General features: G+C 43.9%; 1 pseudogene; it reads left to right on the plus strand.

Annotated features, from left to right (window-relative positions):
• Positions 1-16,976: 16,976 nt before the first annotated feature.
• On the plus strand, positions 16,977-20,114 carry LOC124665428 (annotated as a pseudogene).
• Positions 20,115-20,582: the final 468 nt, after the last annotated feature.

Here is a 20,582-nt window from a genome sequence, read left to right on the forward strand (position 1 = left end):
ACCAATAACCAATAGCGGGATCTGGAGATCCATAATGGCTCCCACATAAACGATGACTTTAGTGATCGAATGAACCATTCACATACAATACCAATTCCCTTTGTCACGCGATATTTTACTTGTCCGAGGTTTGATCTTCGGTATCACTCTATACCTTGTTCAACCTCGTCTCCTGACAAGTACTCTTTACTCGTACCGTGGTATGTGGTCTCTTATGAACTTATTCATATGCTTGCAAGACATTAGACGACATTCCACCGAGAGGGCCCAGAGAATATCTATCCGTCATCGGGATGGACAAATCCCACTGTTGATCCATATGCCTCAACTCATACTTTCCGGATACTTAATCTCACCTTTATAACCACCCATTTACGCAGTGGCGTTTGGTGTAATCAAAGTACCTTTCCGGTATAAGTGATTTACATGATCTCATGGTCATAAGGACTAGGTAACTATGTATCGAAAGCTTATAGCAAATAACTTAATGACGAGATCTTATGCTACGCTTAATTGGGTGTGTCCATTACATCATTCTTACAATGATATAACCTTGTTATTAATAACATCCAATGTTCATGATTATGAAACTAATCATCCATTAATCAACAAGCTAGTTTAAGAGGCATACTAGGGACTTCTTGTTTGTCTACATATCACACATGTACTAATGTTTCTGTTAATACAATTATAGCATGATATATAAACATTTATCATAAACATAAAGATATAAATAATAACCACTTTATTATTGCCTCTAGGGCATATCTCCTTCATATGGATCTCCAGATCCCGCTATTGGTTGTTGGTCGGAGAGAGTTCTCACCCATGTCCACATAGTTCGTGAACCGTAGGGTGACACACTTAAGGTTTGATGTTGTAATAGTAGAACTTGAATATGGAATGGAGTTCGAAGTATTGTTCGAAGTCTCGGATGGGATCCCGGACATCACGAGGAGTTCCGGAATGGTCCGGAGAATAAGATTCATATATAGGAAGTCATTTTATAAGTTTGAAAATGATCCGGAGATTTTATGGAAGGTTCTAGAAGGTTCTAGAAAAGTCCGGAAGAAATCACTAAGGAAGGAGGAGTCCTGGAGGGACTCCACCTCCCATGGCCGGCCAACCCTAGAGGGGTGGAGTCCAAGGTAGACTCCACCAAGGGTGCCGGCCACCCCCCCCCTCATGGAAGGGTGGGAATCCCACTTGAGGTGGGAGTCCCACCTTGGGTAGGTTTCCCTACACATGGAAGGTTTTGGGTTGGGGTCTTATTCGAAGACTTGTAGTCCAACACTTGGGGGTTCCACCTATATAATGAGGAGCAAGGGGAGGGGGCCGGCCACACAAAAGCCATTGTGGCCGCACCCCTCATAGTGGCCGGCCACCTCCCCCTCTCCCAAACCCTAGCCGCCCCCTCTCCTCCACCTCTCCCGCAACGCTTAGCGAAGCTCCGCCGGAGATCTCCATCGCCACCGCCACCACACCGTCGTGCTGTTGGATTCAAGGAGGAGCTACTACTTCCGCTGCCCACTGGAACGGGGAGAAGGATGTCGTCTTCATCAACACCGAACGTGTGACCGAGTACGGAGGTGCTGCCCGATTGTGGCACCGTCAAGATCTTCTACGCGCTTTTGCAAGCGGCAAGTGATCGTCTACCGCAGCAACAAGAGCCTCATCTTGTAGGCTTTGGAAATCTTCAAGGGTGAGTCTCGTTCATCTCCTCGTTGCTCCCATCTTCTAGATTGCATCTTGGCTTGGATTGCGTTCTCGCGGTAGGAATTTTTTTGTTTTCTATGCAACGAATCCCTACAATGTAATCAACACAAATATCCTTAGACAAAGCATTGATGTTTTATCCCTAGTGGCAACAGCACATCCACAACCTTAGGGGTTGCTGTCACTCCCTGCATTAAATAGAGGCATGAACCCACTATCGAGCATAAATACTCCCTCTTGGAGTTACAAGTATCAACTTGGCCGAGCCTCTACTAGCAACGGAGAGCATGCAAGATCATAAACAACACATAGATGATAGATTGATAATCAACATAACATAGTATTCCATATTCATCGGATCCCAACAAACGCAACATGTAGCATTACAAATAGATGATCTTGATCATGTTAGGCAGCTCACAGGATCGAATAATGATAGCACAATGAGGAGAAGACAACCATCTAGCTACTGCTATGGACCCATAGTCCAGGGGTGAACTACTCACACATCACTCCGGAGGCGATCATGGCGATGAAGAGTCCTCCGGGAGATGATTCCCCTCTCCGGCAGGGTGCCGGAGGCGATCTCCTGAATCCCCCGAGATGGGATTGGCGGTGGCGGCGTCTCTGGAAGGTTTTCCGTATCGTGGCTCTCGGCACTGGGGTTTTCTCGACGAAGGCTTCTTATAGGCGGAAGGGTAGGTCAGGGGGCGACGCGAGGGGCCACACACTAGGGCGGCGCGGCCCCACCCTTGGCCGCGCGGCCCTGGCGTGGCGGCGTCTCGTCGCCCCACTTCGTAACTCCCTCGGTCTTCTGGAAGCTTCGTGGAAAAATAAGACCCTGGGCGTTGATTTCGTTCAATTCCGAGAATATTTCCTTTGTAGGATTTCTGAAACCAAAAACAAGCAGAACAAAGAATCGGCTCTTCGGCATCTTGTCAATAGGTTAGTGCCGGAAAATGCATAAATATGACATAAAGTGTGTATAAAACATGTGAGTATCATCAATAAAGTAGCATGGAACATAAGAAATTATAGATACGTTTGAGACGTATCAGTGATGCACCAGCGGTTCCTCACATTATCCCGCTGCACATGTGGCTGCGCCTGCTGCACTGGCCTGTTGCCGCTGTTGGGGTTCCTCGCGGTGGACCACGGCCCCCGGCCCCGCCCTTCTCACCATCGGCCAAGGCACCAGCCACCTCTATCACGCCCAAGTCCAAAAGTGGACGTGGACCGGTTGTCTGCCAGTTGTGTGGGATTCCACGCCATACAACTTCCACGTGCTACAAGCGTTTCAATCGCAATTTTATGGGTGTTGGCAATGATGGCAGTAATACGGAGAAGCAAATTTCCATGGTGATGCCAGCTTCTCATGGTCCTCAGGGTTCTCAGTCTGTAGACCTGGCGTGGTACGCAGATTCTGGCGCGACGCATCACATCACGCGTGAGCTGGACAAGCTCACCTTGCGCGAGCCTTATCATTGCACCGACCAGGTTCACACAGCTAATGGATTAGGTATGCACATTCATAATGTTCGTCAGGTTGTTTTATCCACTCCATCCTCTAGGTCTCTAGCTCTCTCTCAATAATGTCCTTCATGTTCTTAAAGCTACACATAATTTATTGTCTATGAGTAAACTTTCCCATGATAACATTGTCTTTATTAAACTTCATCCTCATGATCTTTTTGTAAAGTACCTGGAAACGAGAGAACCCATCCTTAGAGGTCGATGTAGTGGAGGTCTCTATGAGATTAAAGCACATGTCATCAAGCAAGCCCTTTCTAGTGTCAATGTGTTGCGTGATATGTGGCATCGTCGCCTAGGTCATCCAGCCGTACAAGTCGTTCAACATGTTCTTTGTCGTTATGAGTTACCATCTACACACGAGTCTAATAAAATTGAGTCTGTCTGTGATGCTTGTCAGCAAGGGAAGAGTCATCAGTTGCCCTTCTCCTTGTCTACTCGTGTAACAAAGTATCCCCTAGAGATTATTTATTCAGACGTGTGGGGCCCTGCCCAAACTTATGTCAGTGGACATCATTTTTATGTGAGCTTTGTTGATACTTTCAGTCGCTTTACTTGGCTTTACTTACTTAAGCATAAATCTGATGTCTATGATGTGTTTCTCCAATTCCAAAAACATGTTGAACGCCTCCTAAATCGCAAGATTATTCATGTACAAACAGATTGGGGTGGTGAATATGAAAAACTCCATCCTTTCTTTCATAATCTTGGTGTCTCACATCGTGTGTCATGTCCTCACACCCACCAACAAAATGGCACTCTTGAGTGTAAGCACCGTCACATTGTTGAAACCGGTCTTACTCTTCTTGCACATGCATCTGTACCCCCATGCTATTGGAATGATGCTTTTGCTACAACTTGTTTTCTTATTAACATGCTTCCTAGTCGCACCATTGATATGAAGACTCCTCTTCAGAAACTTTTACATGAAACACCTTACTGCACCTTCTTTAAGGTCTTTGGGTGCGGTTGCTGGCCTCACCTTCAACCTTATAACAATCACAAGCTTGATTTTCGATCGAAGAAGTGTGTGTTTGTGGGCTATAGTTCTCTTCATAAGGGATATAAATGTCTTCATGTTCCGTTTAGTTGAAATGCTTCTTATTACTTAAGTAATATGTTCTTCAAAAGTTATTCTTTTGAAGTAAATAAAGAGTAATCATTAAACCTGCCTAATAGAACCTATAGACCATAGCTATCTATCACCAGTAAGATATAATCAACCATAGTAGCAACCAATTATAATCAATTGCTTAATATGCTCTTGTTTAACCAAACCAGACAACCATTACATGACTAGGAACTCAATCCAACTTTGTTGTGATCCATAATACTTAATTAGGAAACTAATTTGAAACCATAGTAAACCATAGAACTCCACAACCCTAGTTATTATACTTGTTCTTTATTAATTAACATGTTCTTCAAAAGTTATTCTTTTGAAGCATATTATAAGTAATTATCAACCATGCACTATAAGACTTAAAATTGACAACTGTTCTTTACTTATTATGCAAGTACTATTCCTTGATGTGTATAATTGTTATGAGGCATTATACCACTTGTTTATGATACTAAGACAACCAAACCCTAATAAGAACCTTGTTTGCCAATCATTCCAACTCACTAATCCTAAATCATCGGGGTTAGGTCAAGCTTAGAGTGATTGCATCTCATACTTATGCATTACAACATATTTGCCAATCTTTTGAACATTATCCTTACCGGACGATAATGCTATTTCAGAATTTGGAGTTATCCCGTATCGAAGTCCTTGAGTGCATAATCTTGCAGTCAAGAAAGGCAAGTTCATCGCTTGCTCATGCCATTTTGAGTATTTTTACCAAATTACTTGCAAAGAACTATATTATCACTCTTGTATCGAAAGCAAAATATTATTTTTATAACTATGAATATGACTATGTGGTGGGCAATGGAACCATGGTATGAGTGCGGTGGAGGTTCCATTGCAATGGGTTTATATTCACATAGGATTAACAACAAATGTCGTTCAGTGATTCTGGTGCCATAATACCCGTGTTTACCATAAGATCTGGAGTGGGATGGAGTAGTCAGCTGTTCTTTTTCCTCTCGCATACGAACGGGTACAACTGCATGTGGCCAGCATGTACATGCTTAGGCAGGAAGGAAGCCCTGGGGGACAAAGCCCATTGCTGCTACTACAGGATGTAACTATGATGGATTGTAACGGGCTGACCCAGGGATTGATCGTATGAGTTAGTCGAGACCAGTGGATTACAAAAGGGTGGGTGATGTGGGCATTACCCTTCGGGTAACTTGTATTGTGCTACCTCTTACAACCCAACCAGGGGCCCATGAAGATCATCCATTGGCCAAGGTGGGCCGCCAGGTCGGTTCCGAAGAAATATACTTGGTTAACAAGGCAAGAAGATGAAGAACAAGGAAAGTTTAGACATAGAACTCTTTGTAACCTAGTCGCATCCGGACAGACCTCTCGAGACCTGGCTCACAATATAAGGGCCAGGAGAGGGTCTGCCGAGGGACACACAATCAACTTAGCCATAACCATCATAAGTCTAGAGCTAGGTCATACGGAATCTTAGTTTCTCGACAAGTTCATAGTCGAAGCCTTCGGCTACCCCATTGTAACCCGATATTCTTGATAATCAAGATCAGACAAGCATAAAGTAAGGGTTTTACCTCGTCGAGGGCCCCGAACCTAGGTAAATCTCTCTCCCCGTTTGTTTGGTATCCGATGTCTCGTGTCAGCCTGCAGGATTCCGTCAACCCTAAGCCCCAAAAGGTGGGCATTGCCGAGGAGTACCCTCCACAATTGGCGCTGTCTGTGGGAACCCTGTCGGTACAAGGCACGTCATCGGAAGGTCCGATCACATCAGCAGCGTTTGTGTTGACTTCACCAACACCTTCAAGTCCAAGAAATTTGGTTGGTTGTGGTTCCTTCGAATACACACCATGCGTTGAGGCCTCGTGTGCGATCTCTTCGGAGTTACGCGGCAATATGGATACAACCTTCGGAGGGGGTCCACTTCATCATCGATTCCAAAGGATTTCTCTGACTTCCCAGTTCAAATGCGTCAAGCCTAAGGACTTCGGCTCCAGAAACCATTGTTCCACTGATAGCCTCAGTAGGCTTACCCAGAAAGCAGCGAAAGCAGAAGTCTCTTTTGTAGCAGAGAGGAGCAACAGAAGAGGCGAAGGGATCTACGCCATGAAGAAGAAGAACGAGCCACAAGTCGCCTTCGACAGTGCGAGAAGGGATACGACAATGTGCAATCCAGCAAGAACCGCCTCTGTACACCTTATTTATCGGCTACGGAACAGCTTGACGCGCCATGTTATTTGCACTCTTATATTGACCCGAAGGATAACGTCGAGAAGGCCACTCATTTACTCAAAGATTGTCGGCAGTTCCTCGACATTCAGAAGTTCTGTGACGAGTTAAGGTCCGAATCAGAGGCAAAAGCTCATTCGGCAGAAAAAAGGGCAGTAGCTTACAGCTACCCGCAGCAGTATACACCGGGCGAAGAGATTTACATACCGACCGAAGTTTATCCTACGTCTCGAGGTCAAGTGAACATGATTCATAAGACCAGCTTTTCAAAGAGAGAGGCCAAGAAGTTTTCACCAGAGATAAAATTTGCAGAGGTAGCTATGGCAGAGGTACTCGATTACATCGATTGATCCGACCAGAGCATCATGTTTAGCAGAGCAGACCACCGATAGCCGTTCCTAGCCCCGGTCATGCTGCCCTAGTCCTTGAAGTGTAGATTGGAGGATATAACATGAGTAAAGTGTTCATGGATGGAGGAAGCGGTCTAAATCTTTTGTTCGCAGGCACAATGAAAGCAATGAGATTATCGATCGATATGCTAAAAGAATCTGATACTGGCTTCCACGGGGCCATCCCAACACGACCCGCTTATCCCCTTGGTAAAATTTCACTGGATGTTGTCTTCGGCACACCTAGCAATTTCAGGAAGGAGAAGCTCGAGTTCAAGGTAGTCGATTGGGAATCACAGTACCACGCCATCCCCGGGAGGCCAGCGTTCGCGGAATTTATGGCGGTTCCTCATTACGCATATTTGAAGCAAAAGATGCCAGGCAACAATGGGACAACAATAACCGTTCACGAGAGTTTTTCTTGTTCTGATAACTGCGATAGAGAATTTCAGAAGATCGCTTCCAAGTTCGGAGTCAGGGAGGAACTCAATGCAATCGACGCAATCACCGATCATACACAACCACCTGCTGATAATCGAAACACCAAACCCGACGAGTTTGATGTTACGAAGGAATTAAAGACGCATCAAGTGCACCCCTCTGACCCGAAGAAGACGGTCAATGTATCGACAGACCTTATCACCGCATAGGAAAGCGCGCTCATCGAGTTCCTCCGTGAGCGCTGGGAAATATTTGCATGTGAACCATCCGAACTACCAGGTATTCCCAGGGAACTCGCTGAGCACGCCCTTAATGTTGACCCCAAAGCCAAATCGGTGCAGCAGACGTTGCGTCGTTTCTCAGAACCAAAAAGAAAAGCTATCGACGAAGAAGTCAATCGGCTCCAAAAAGCTTGTTTTATTCGAGAGCTCAAGGAAGCTGAGTGGGTAGCCAATCCAGTCATGGTGCCAAAGAAGGACACAACAACTCTTCGCATGTGTATCGATTACACAAGTTTGAACAAACATTGCCCGAAGGTTCACTTCCTGTTGCCTCACATCGATCAAATAGTTAACTCTACGGCAGGCTGCGATCGCCTCTCTTTTCTCGACGCCTATTCAGGATATAATCAGATCAAGCTCAAGAAAGAAGATCAGGAATAACTGCACTCATAACTCCACATGGTGTTTACTGCTACAACGTCATGACCTTCGGATTAAAAAATGCAGACGCAACTTATCAGCGGTGCATGCAAGATTGCCTCAGAGAGCGGATTGGCCGTAATATCGAGGTTTACATTGATGACATCGTCGTCCAAACCAGAAACGCGACCACGCTCATTGACGATTTAAGGGAAACTTTTGATAATCTCGACAGATACAAAATCAAGCTGAACTCGAAGAAGTGCTTCTTCGGGGTGCCAGGAGGCCAAGTACTCGGGTACTTTATTTCAGGAAGAGGGATAGAAGCTAATCCTTTAAAGATTAAAGTTGTACTTGATATGGAGCCACCTAGAAGTCTACAACAGGTGCAGTAGTTGGCAGGACGATTGGTAGCTCTTAGTAGGTTCATTGCAAAACTAGGAGAAAAGGCCTTACCGATATTCTCGATAATCAAGATCATACAAGCAGGAAGTAAGGGTTTTACCTCATCGAGGGGCCCGAACCTGTGTAAATCTCTCTCCCCGTTTGTTTGGTATCCGATGTCTCGTGTCAGCCTGCAGGATTCCGTCAATCCTAAGCCCCAAAAGGTGGGCATTGCCGAGCAGTACCCTCGACTGTGGGTATACGGGGTCACGGGAAGGCCTAGTGATTGGCTATGACTTATACCTAGCCTCACACCAAGGAAGTGTGGACGGAGTCTATAGCCCGGTTGGCAACAAGGATAAGATCTCTTATGGGTAAAGTAACACACCTCTGCAGAGTGTATCAAATTGTGGCTTGTCACTCCCTGTTCCAGGTTTGGAACTGCGAACGCTGCTGGAAATAAACTCCATGAAGTTCTAGACACCCCGTGAAGGCTGGCGGACATAGTTCTTCAGAATAAAAGCGACCTTTTGAAGAAATGCTTAAAAAAACTTGCATTGCCTATGACTTTATGGTCTATGGTTGTAGCTAGTGCATTAAACACCTTTTTCCTATAATGAACTTGTTGAGTACGCTCGTACTCATCGCTCTTTAAATCCCCTGCTTAGATTTGGAGGCATCGAAGGAGGATCTACAGTGCAACTCGAAGACTGAGGAGTCAACAACTAGTTCAAGAGACAGGATCCTTCCAGAGGAGTCAAATACCACATCCAGCATGGAGAAATCCTAGATTAGCAGTAGAAGAGAATCATTTCTCTAATCCTAGAACCTAAATAGATAGAGTTGATCTATAGTTCTGTAGTAAACCAAGTACGTCTTTAGATAGAGTTCGTGATAGGTTAGACTATGAGTCGTTCTTCTGGAGTTTATTTGCAGTTTACCTCATTGTAAAGTAGGAGGCTATGTTGATCTTCTGTGAAGAGTCTGTATTGTAATTCTATAGACATACATTGGACCCGCATAGTTTCTGTTGTACCACTCTGAGGGATGTAATACTAGTGGAACGGTGTTTCATTAGTGTTATGTCAACAACTTGCATACTACACCATGCAGTGGTATGCTGGGTCACCACATCGCCGTGGCCGGAGTCCCCAGTACGCTCGAGCCACAACAACGCATCGCCGCCCGGGGACATCATCGACGCCCACGATGACGAGGTCCACAGGGACTAGGCGGCGCACCGGCGACCACCTCATCCTCCTCAAACCCTAGGCTAGGTTTTTTTTTAAGTTTAAAGCCCATATAGAGGGCTTTCTTTTGTAGTATAAATTTGCCCAAAATAGGGCATATGTATAAATTTGCCCAAAATAGGGAATATGTTTAATGAACCATGTTTTAAGTTTAATTGTTTTCATTTTTTTGTGTCTAACTTTTGTGATAGGTTCGTGCGTTGGGCGCAGCGCGCGACCCAAACAAACCGTCGATCAGGTCCGCGTGTTCGCATGTCCGCGCTACCATCCAAACGGCCCCATCCGAACGGGCCAACGTGTCCGGTTTGGTCGCCGCTTTGGAGATGCCGTGAGTCCACCCACACACCCCACGCGACCCCCGACAAAGGCTGAAGCCTGCTGCTGATGGTCAGAGCATCTCCAGCCGTTGGGGCGCCCCAGGCCGAAATCTGGCTCTATTTAGCGCCGGATGGATGTACTTTTTGGCCTGGGAAGGCCCATTTTCCCAGCGGCGAGCTCATGATGGATAATTTTTTTTTTGATAAATAACGGCGAATTCGGACAAAACAAGGCGAAATTCATTCAAACATAAGCGAAATTAAAAAATATTTAACATACGATAGGCGAGTTCGTACATATATAGGTCAAAGTTCGTACATATATTTGAATTCGTCCTGATGGAAACATAAACTAAAAGTAATAAACTAATACATGTCGTCGTCGCTCGAGTTCCCGACGTCTTCGGGCGGCGGCGCCGCCGGCATCCCCAGGGGGAGTTGTCGGCCTCGATGTGCACGAGCACACATGCGAGCGTGCGGCCCGATGCACCCCACCAGCGGCGGCGGCCGGCGGCATTGTTGCGCACTGGAGGAGGGGGAGGACCGTCGTACGCTGCGAGTTTCCGTTCGTGCCGGAGACGGAATAACTCGTTCCAGGCGTCGTAGTTGTCGGCGTGGTACCACTCCTCCGCGCGCTGCTCGTCGGTGAGGGTGAGCCGCATAGCGTCGATAGTGGCGTCGAGCTCGTCGCCTCCCACCGGAAGCGGCGGGATCGGGACTCGCCCCGCGCTCAGGCGCCATCCTCTGGGCATGCGGAAGTCCGGCGGCGCCGAGTAGCTCGCCATGTGCAGGAGTCCCGCCTCCCACTGGTGTAGGGAACGGCGGCCGAAGCCGTTGTTCGCCGCGCCGTGGCCCACCATTGCTCGCTGGTGGAGGTGGATTGGGGAGAGAAGACATGGCTGGGGAGGAGGGGGATGGCGGTGATGAACGCGGCCAGACGCGATAAATAGAGGGAGCCGCGCGTGGAGCATCCGGTGAAGTCTGACCGGCGGCAGGCTTTTGAAGCGCGCGGAAGACGATTTGTCTCTGTAGCCGACAAGTCGAGGCCACCATCCGCACGGAAAGTATTCTCGACGTTTTCCGTGCTTTCGTTTTGTCCGAAGTCCCTGAGCGCTCCCCGGGGGTCGGGGACCTGAGCTGGCCAAATCCGGACGAAAACGAGGTTCGGGAACGTGACTGGTTTTATCCATCCGAATGAAAAAAAACCGTTCCTGGGACTTCCGGTGAAGAGGTATGGAGATGCTCTCATGGGCAGGTGCGGACAAGGCAAGCTTGGTGGCGTCCATGCATGGTGTACGTCCAACAAAGCGCTCGTCCTTGCCCCCACCCACAAATTTTGGCCGTTGCTGCTCGCTCGCCACCTGCCACCAGAGATATGCGGGCGGCCTCGACCCATCTGCCATCATCGCACGGGGACGGGACACACTGCTGTCGCTTCTTGCCTCCGCCTCCGCCTACGCCTACTGTAGCTGAGCTACCACTCCGGTTGGTACCCGCGGCCGCAGCAGCCATTGCCTTTGGCCTGAGCCGTCCTGGACTGGTGACGCGACGCTTCCACTATTGCAACCCAACTTTAAATGATTCTTCTGCGTACTACACAGTCTAGGGTGCATGCACTGCACTGAACTGCATTGAAGCAAGCCCGGCGAAACGTCGCACGTATGTACTACCACCACGGTCCTGCTGCCGGCGACGTGGCCACCGTGGTCGCCGCGTACGTACTTTTTGTCCACTCCACCCGATTCCCGGCTCAGGCGTACTACGTACTCCGTATGTGCGACGGTGCGTAACTGCGCGCCTACGTACAGCAGGTGCACGCGCGCCCACGTGCATCCTCCCACCCCATGCGCAGATGCACATATCGCTCATATACGGGATGAATGCACGGCACCCGCAGCTAAGTTAGCATCGTCATCGATAAGCTGGTGCTGGTGGCCGATCCGAATCCGGTCGATCGGGCCATGCCTTGGCAGCTAAGTTAAAATCGTCATCGATCCATCCATCACAGGAGGAGGGAGGAGGGAGGAGGGTTTTGGCTAACAACGATCATGGGCTCGCTGGTCTCCGCTTCGAGTAAGTCATCATGGGGGGACAACCCACCATCCATGTCCACTATGAAAATGGTAGAAACAATGTTGTTTGGAGCCTCCTAGCATGGGCAGTCTAAAATGTCCAATATGAAAATGTCTAGGGCTTCGTGGCATGGGCAGTCTATTGCATATTTAACACACAAGCTTAAATTTTAGATTTGTTTGAATCTAACTATGTATTAATTTTGATCTAAACATTCTACTCCCTCCGTAATTACTCAGCATTCTCGATTTAGGTAAAGTCCAACTTTCAATAACTATGTAGAAAAATGGTCAACATCTACACCCCGTCAAACAAATACTTTTGGACCCGAAATCTTGTTTTCCAGATTTTTTTTGTCGATTTTACAAACTTTGACTATTAACCAATAATGCAAGGTATTTACTGACAGAACGGGTATGAAATATCTAGGTTCAGGAAAAATGAGACACTTGTCTCCAGAGAAGTGAAGAATGAACATATCAGAGTTTCACACATGTTTACTTGTCGTGTTTGTCATCTTCAATGATTTGACCCAAACAACTTGTCTCACTGTAAGTAGTAAAATGAGCTCAACTACGTAACTTTAGAAATAAAAGAATTAATACAAGAAAAGCCTCCAATGTATCCCACCATAGAAAATTTCAAACTTTAAAAAACAGAAAGAAAAAAATAATGGATAGCAATATGGAAAAAATAAATAGAAAAAACAAAACAAAACAATTTGTTGGAAATAAGAAAAATTTAGATAACTCAAATTGTTAGGAGAGTTCTTTAATATCGATAAATATGGTGATTGTTTATGTATATTTATAAAATCCTTATTTTTTGAATTTATAATGATTTCAATTTTCCTAATAAAATCAATTTTTATTTTTTCTTTTTTCATGTTCATTTCTTCTCAGTTTCTATTTTTTCAGATTACCTATTATTTCCAACCTCCCATTGATCATTTCCATCTTTATTCTATTTTTGTTTCTGAATTTACCATTCCCTCTATTTTTTTGAGAAAAAACATCGTTTCACTAAACTATTTTTTTTACCAACTTTCACTAAACTATTTTTTGTATCGATATGTATTGTGTTGGCTGCAATATCCTTGAAACAATTGTGAGGTCACTGGTCAACGAGATATATAACATTTAAAGTTAAGGGAGAAGCTTATATGCACTAATTTCGGGATAAAGAGATATGGTTCTCTTTTATTTATTGCTCGACAGCGGGTATTTTTCTTGTGTAAAGCTAACCCTTACTTCTCTATGTGTGATTGAGCCATGATGGACGGTGACATTCCTCTCAACATATTTCATTTCCTTGCGACAACAAAACATCTCACCATCCTTTTCGATAGAAAGAGAATGTTCTTTTGACACCGAGAGACAATATTTAAACATGGCTTATGAATACACAGAATAATTCTATCATAACACTAGTACACAAGTTCTCACTAGAACCTTTGAAAGAGCTACTAAGAAATAGGAAAAACTATAAAATGGCAAGCTACGACCACATACTACACTTGCAACTAATTAATTATATCTTTAAGCAAAACAAAACAAAAACAAAGACTGAAGATCCTCGACGCCGTGACAGTTACTTACTTGGTTGTGAGCGAGTTGCAAGTGTACGTACGTTTACCTGAGCATTAGCCAGCGCAAGCTATCCTCGCAAGAAGAAAAGACTTACTGAAAGACCATCGCATCGCGGCAGACAAATCGAGCCGCCGGCCGCAGGGTGTTCGACACGTCGACGGATATTTCACCGCGGGTAAATGGGTGGCGATTGTCGAGGTGTCGACATCCAGGGCATACCGCGGCCTAAACCAGAGGTAATTAATCCGAGGGAGATTAAAAGTCTGGCGGGGAGCCAATGGGAACTCGACAGAACGACGGGGTTGCTGATGCGGACTGAGAGCAACGTCCGGGGTGACAAAAAGGACGTGACGCCTATCCCCGCGCTCTGCCATGCACCAATCGATTGACTGTCTCCCACAGAGACCACAGAGAAAAAAGGCTATGGCTACAGAGCTCACTTCTTTTCGCTCTTTTTCACACATGACATGAAGGATGTGGCGCGAAGAGATGTCTCCGGCTAGCCGCTGCGCGCTAGGCGACCGTGCATATGGTGGCCAAGCTGTGGGCACCAGCACCAGCGGGTTATACCTAGGTAAATTATTTAGTGCAGGAACAGGAGTTCCGTGCATGCGTTACAGGAAAATTACTGGGTTCTTTCCGAAACCTTTTGAGTGGATGGATGCACAACTTGCTGCCCGCGAAATATAGTGCAAAGTAATCATTACAAGATTTTTTTTTTAAAGCCTATAGGTTTCAATCCTACTAAGAATGAAACAACCAACCTGCACATGCAAAATTTTCCAAGGGCTCCAGCCCCCCAATAGTTCATTCGAAAATCCTTCGAACTGTACATGCGCTAAATTTCATGTTAAGCGAGTCGCGTCGTCATGACAACTGAATCGGGTATATGCAATTTTGCACTACACATGAAACAATATATAAGCATCAAAAAACTAATTTGGAACATACATATTATGTTGGTTTTGAAGCATGGGTGTGCTTAGTGAGGTGATTTGGAAGCATGCATGGATGTGCTATCTCAATAACTAGTGTCTGAATTTGGTTTGTTTTGTTGTGAAGGTTAAAGATGAGAGTTATTTTTGCTCCTTCAACAAACTGTGGGATCTAGTTATTCTTGCTAAATTCTAACTCTACACAAGCTTGAACCTTAGCTTTCGAAAGGGCACATATTTTCCTCCTTGTCTACCTCAAAGAAATTCACACACATAAAACCATAGTCAACAAAAAAGAAGTTAATAAAAATTCAAAAAATCGGCAAACAATGTGGAAACAAAAACTTAAGAAAATAATAAAGAGGGTGAAAAGAAAATTACAATATTCTAATTTTAAAAACATTAATTTGATGTCAAAGATTTTGAAATCCTATGAAATGGAAGGTAGAAAGGCAAAATTTTCTAATACCTTGTTTCTTCAATGTACTTCTAGTTTTTTTCTATATAATGGCCTTAAATATTTTATGAACTTATGTAGAAATTTTATTTCAAAAATCCTATTGCCCATAATATTGCATGAGCCCTATTTTATGAGATTATGATATATTTGATATAAATTTTCACAAACAGAAATTAAGATTATGTTTAAAATTGTAAGTCAGATATTATCGTTTTATGATTGCTACTAGGTTTGTGCAAAATCACCATAAAATCATCAATAAAATTCCTTTTGAGGAGGGCGAGGAACAAAAAAAAGAATATTCATACTTAAAAAGAACTTTATATGAAAATTAATTTTATTTGAAAATCATTAATTTGAAGATAAAATATAGGGAAATCCTAAAATCGGAAGATAGAAAGAAAGAACAAATCCAAGAACATTCGTGAAAAAAAAGGAAACATGTTTAGTTTTAATTATGGTTCATAAGTTATCTCTGAGATTTACTAATTCCTGATTTTCCATAGTACTTTTTTCACTGTTGGATGGGCCTAACTACTTTCTCAACTTATTGAAATATTTTATTTTATTTCCTTATAGTTTTGTTTTCCTTAATAAATATATTTGTGATATACTAATAGTTTAATATGTGTGATATTTAGTTTTATAAAAGTTAATTAGGATTCAAAATGGACAACTTTCCTACATTTTGATATTTTTTTGAATTTGTGTACAAGTATTGTGCTAAACCAACACGAATTCATCCATAAAATTTCTTTTTGAAGTACGAGGGGAAAATATGTCATGTTTAAGGAGTTAAGGTTGAGGTTTGTGTATTTTTCAGGTAATGGAACAAAACTAAACTTAGCTCATTGTTGAATTACCAAAAATCATGCGTTTCCTATAGCTAAATCAGATTTGATATGTTGTAAGAAAATTAATGTTGTGTCGATCAACTTGTCACACACACATTGCAACAAAAAACTAGTTGGAACTTGAAAGTGGAATTAATTGTATTTTTAAGGGGGTAAAGAAATCGAACCCATATCAGGGTTTTTTTTCTCGGTGGGGAAAAATACCGGTGGGCGATGTTGGAAATAATGTCCCAAATAATGTCGGAGATTTTTGAAACCATCTTATAAATTCGTCCAGTATTCATCAAAATTATATAAATTATGTAAATAGCGGTAAATTTTTTTCGGTATTATTGACATACCGTTCGAGAAAAAAAAAACTTGACCCACATTACATACAAAAGAGGGACACAATTCATTATTCTCCTGTGTAGGCGAAGCAGTTTCCCTGCCACTAAGACAACGTGTTTGTGTACTCTACAAAGCAATTTAGCTTGACGGAAAACGTACCTAGAAAACATCGAGGTGATGAGGACTGTTGCATATTCGCTCTCGGCCTCTCTCCTGCGCCGCCCGTACAAGTGCACTAGCATTTGCCCCTTTCCTAGACGAGCTAGCAAACAGGAATAGGCCATTTGACCCACCCACTCCCCCTTTCCCAAACACGTCTCTTCTCTTCTCTCTTCGTCATCACCACCAGCACGCGCGCGCGCGCGAGTAGTAGTAGTAGCCCCCTCCAGAGAGTCCACCAGACAGAGAGTAAAATGGACGGCGTCTTGGCCGGCCGGCCGACGGATAGATTCCCCCCACTCGGAGCAGCCATCGGATCAGACCGGTCAGGACAGCCAGGCTGACGCACTCAGTACACCTCGGCAGCCAGAGCTGCTCGTGATCCAGCAGCTAGCTAGCTAGCTAGCTTGGTCGAGACTCGATCGAGAGATCTCCTCTCCTATAAGTACGCCGGCTCGTCGTGGTGCAACAGCGACGGGAGACAGAAAGAGCTTGAGCTTCATCTTGCAACTGCAACCACACGCCCTCAGCTAAGCTCACACACATCGATCTAGCCGGCCGGCGATCGGAGACGATGGTGGGCATACAGCGCGCCGACCCGCTGGTGGTGGGGCGGGTGATCGGCGACGTGGTGGACCCGTTCGTGCGGCGGGTGCCGCTGCGGGTCGGCTACGCGTCCAGGGACGTGGCCAACGGCTGCGAGCTCCGCCCGTCCGCCATCGCCGACCAGCCGCGCGTCGAGGTCGGCGGCCCGGACATGCGCACCTTCTACACGCTGGTGAGTTCCATTTACACGCGCCGCCCGTACGCCGCCGCGGGCGGTGGCCGGTTCTTCTTCAGCTAACCGCATCTCATGATCCTCTCGATCAGTTCATGATACTCTTAGATTACTACGACCTCAAGAAAAGCTTTTGGTGCGCGCAGGTGATGGTGGATCCGGATGCTCCCAGCCCGAGCGATCCCAGCCTCAGGGAGTACTTGCACTGGTGAGAGCCGAGCACCAACACCAACAAACAAAGATCGATCTCTCTCCTAGCTGGCTTGGAAATATCCCCTCCCATGCCCCTACCAATCCAAATTCAGATATTTGTGTACAGTTAGCTGGGGAACAGGGCCAAATAGCATCTTTCCGCAAAGCAAAAAAGAAAAAAAAAACTATATTGTAGCGTTGAATACTACTAACCTTTTCATAGCTCACTCTCGATCACGTGGTGCCGTGGTGGTGACATGGGTACACGGCCCACACCCAGCTGAGATCAAATCTTTAAACAGCTTTTTTTTTTCTTGTGTTCTGGGGGGTGATAAAACCTTGCACAATTCATCTCAAGTAAATGCTATGGCTCTTTTTCAATAATCATAGACATATCAAAAACAAATAACAAGAGCAACTTGTTTACTTTATGGATAGAAAGGCTAAATGACAAGTAAATAATCATAGTAACTTCTTAATTATTTTGACTAAATGACTAGTAGTAGATATATTAGATCAGGTCCCTATATATTTTATGTGTACAATGCTACAATGTGATATAGTTCAGTCGATCCGGGGGAATGCATTTAGATGCCCAATCATATGAGCAGCTCATGTATATCCGAAAGAGTTTCGGGATTTTTGAAAATTACCTTGGTACGCACATACATGCTTTCCAAATTAACCTATATTTTTCTATATATTTTCTACAACCCTGAATGGGATGAACACCTACATAGGCATTATAATTACAACACAGTTTGGTAGAAAATGTGTATAAAATTTTGGAAGAGGGAAATAAAAATAAATAATTTCAAACAAAATAATCTAATGCATAAATAATTATACAAAGATCAAGATATGAAAAATTAATCACTAGCTATTTGGCAGGCATCTTGTTTTCTATGTGAGACTAGAATCCAATCATATATTTGCTAACATTGAAACGTTATGGGTCTATATTGCTTACATGACAAAGTGATACAAGACCCATCTGCAATATAAAATCAAAGCAAAACTAATTATACCAGAAATAGGTCTAGAAAGTCTTTGCTAAGTTTACTAGCACTTGTAAGTAAAATAAAGGCAATGTAGTAAGGAAAATGATATGTTGAATTATATAGATGTATCAATTAATATACTTTTTATGCAAATATGTCCTACTATTAATAAAACAAGAATAGACATATTTCAGATTTAATTAAATTGCATGCTCTAATTGGTAGATTGGAAATTAAAATTGCAATGAAATAAATTATTGTTATTAGAAAAAAATATTAACTTATTATAAATCTATGTCATCTATAATTACACATGGATATTGTATAAACTGCTTTAGCATACATAAATTTAAGCAGACTTGAGTATGCGGGATGGGGGCGCCCCTAGTTTTTGTTTTCAGTTTCTAATATATCTACATATACATGGCTACATGTGATCTTTGTACTTTGCATGTTTCATAAGATATTATCCCTTTTGCAAGTTCTCCCCCACATGTGTATTGCCTTTTGCCAAAAAAAAAACATCAAGAACAAATTGAAATAAAATTGTTTGAATAAACTATTACTCATGTACTTAGTGGTGCCATAACACACTTGAGGTTACACATGATCAACAAAAGAGTGTGACCAGAAAACGGACTACAAGTGGAAGAAACTACAGATGTTAATGAAATTTGAGTCATTAACATGTGGTTCAACATGTTAATGGATATCTCAAACTGCTTTAAGTTTTGTCGATACATTTTTTGGGCAACAATAACTGATATAACAATGGATCCATGTGACATGGTTTCTCAAATTAGAAGTTTTAACTAGATTCAATTCCTGGGTTTTCATGCTTTATTCACTTTGCATTTTCTAAACTGAAATTTGTGGGCTAGTAGAGAAAAGTTAAGATTCGGCAAGAAACATATTCAGCAATTTAACGAATGCCATCACCTGAATGCTTGTTCGCGCTTATATATGAGGAGCCAAATTTGCATTCCTCTTGTATTCCAATCCCTTTTTACAACCCCTCTTAATATACCTATTTTGGGCTACTTGACAAGCGTTGTGTAAATACCAGGACTGCTGATTTTTGGTGGTTTTATCCCCATTTTACAAAGCTTTTGCATGTTCGAAAAAATAACTTACTTTTCGTACGCAACAAATACATTTAATACAGTAGCTTAAACAAGTCGTAACACCCCAGATGGCACCAGAGTCTTCAGGTTTTCTTCTCTCATTAGTCCGTGTCACCACCTGTAACTAACTAAAGTGTCTACATAGTTTGTGATGTCCTCTACAAACTTAATTGTTAACTTCACTTCATATCATTTGTTCTACTAAGAATATGCAGGCTGACTCAAATTACTGTCATCTACTACTACAGGCTGGTCACCGACATCCCGGCGACGACAGGCGTATCTTTTGGTACGCGACGAGATTAATCTTATGTTTGGTGGTCAACATATGAAATTAGACATCGCTTAGGCTTAGGGTCGTAATCTGATCAAAATTTATTGTGTGGATAAATAGGGACTGAGGTTGTGTGCTACGAGAGCCTCGGCCGGTGCTCGGGATCCACCGGCTGGTGTTTCCGCTCTTCCGGCAGCTCGGCCGTCGAGCCGTCTACGCTCCGGGCTGGCGGCAGAATTTCAGCACCCGCGACTTTGCCGAGCTGTACAACCTCGGCTCGCCGGTCGCCGCCGTCTACTTCAACTGCCAAAGGGAGTCGGGAACTGGTGGAAGGAGGATGTGAATTCTCTGACATATTATGACCATATAGGTTGAGCTTGGATGATTGTATCGGGGGTTATACGTGGCTAAATGAAAAAATTATTGTAATATATATGAATTGTCTTTATCTATATACCTAATAATAAAGGGGTTAAGGTTTCTGCCAAAATTTTCGTCCAACTTTTTGTTGGACCGTTTTACCCTCACACCAAATCGCATAATCTATATCTATACCTAATAATAAAGAAAATAAGGTTTCTTGTTGGTCCGTCTTTTGTTACCCCTAATTTTCGTTCTAATTACATGTCCTGCCACCGGCAAGTCAAAAATCAAAAAACGGTTCGAAACGTCCGCGCTGCGTTTCTTCTCGTCCGTGCCGCAATATCTTACCTCGCTCCTTCAGCTCCTCATGCTCGGCCCATCTAAAATTTCTGTCATTGGATTGATTCGTCAGTCCAACTAAGTGGGCCTGAAAAAGATGGGCCACGAA

This window comes from Lolium rigidum, chromosome 6, assembly GCF_022539505.1.
Source record: "Lolium rigidum isolate FL_2022 chromosome 6, APGP_CSIRO_Lrig_0.1, whole genome shotgun sequence".
NCBI lineage: Eukaryota > Viridiplantae > Streptophyta > Magnoliopsida > Poales > Poaceae > Lolium > Lolium rigidum.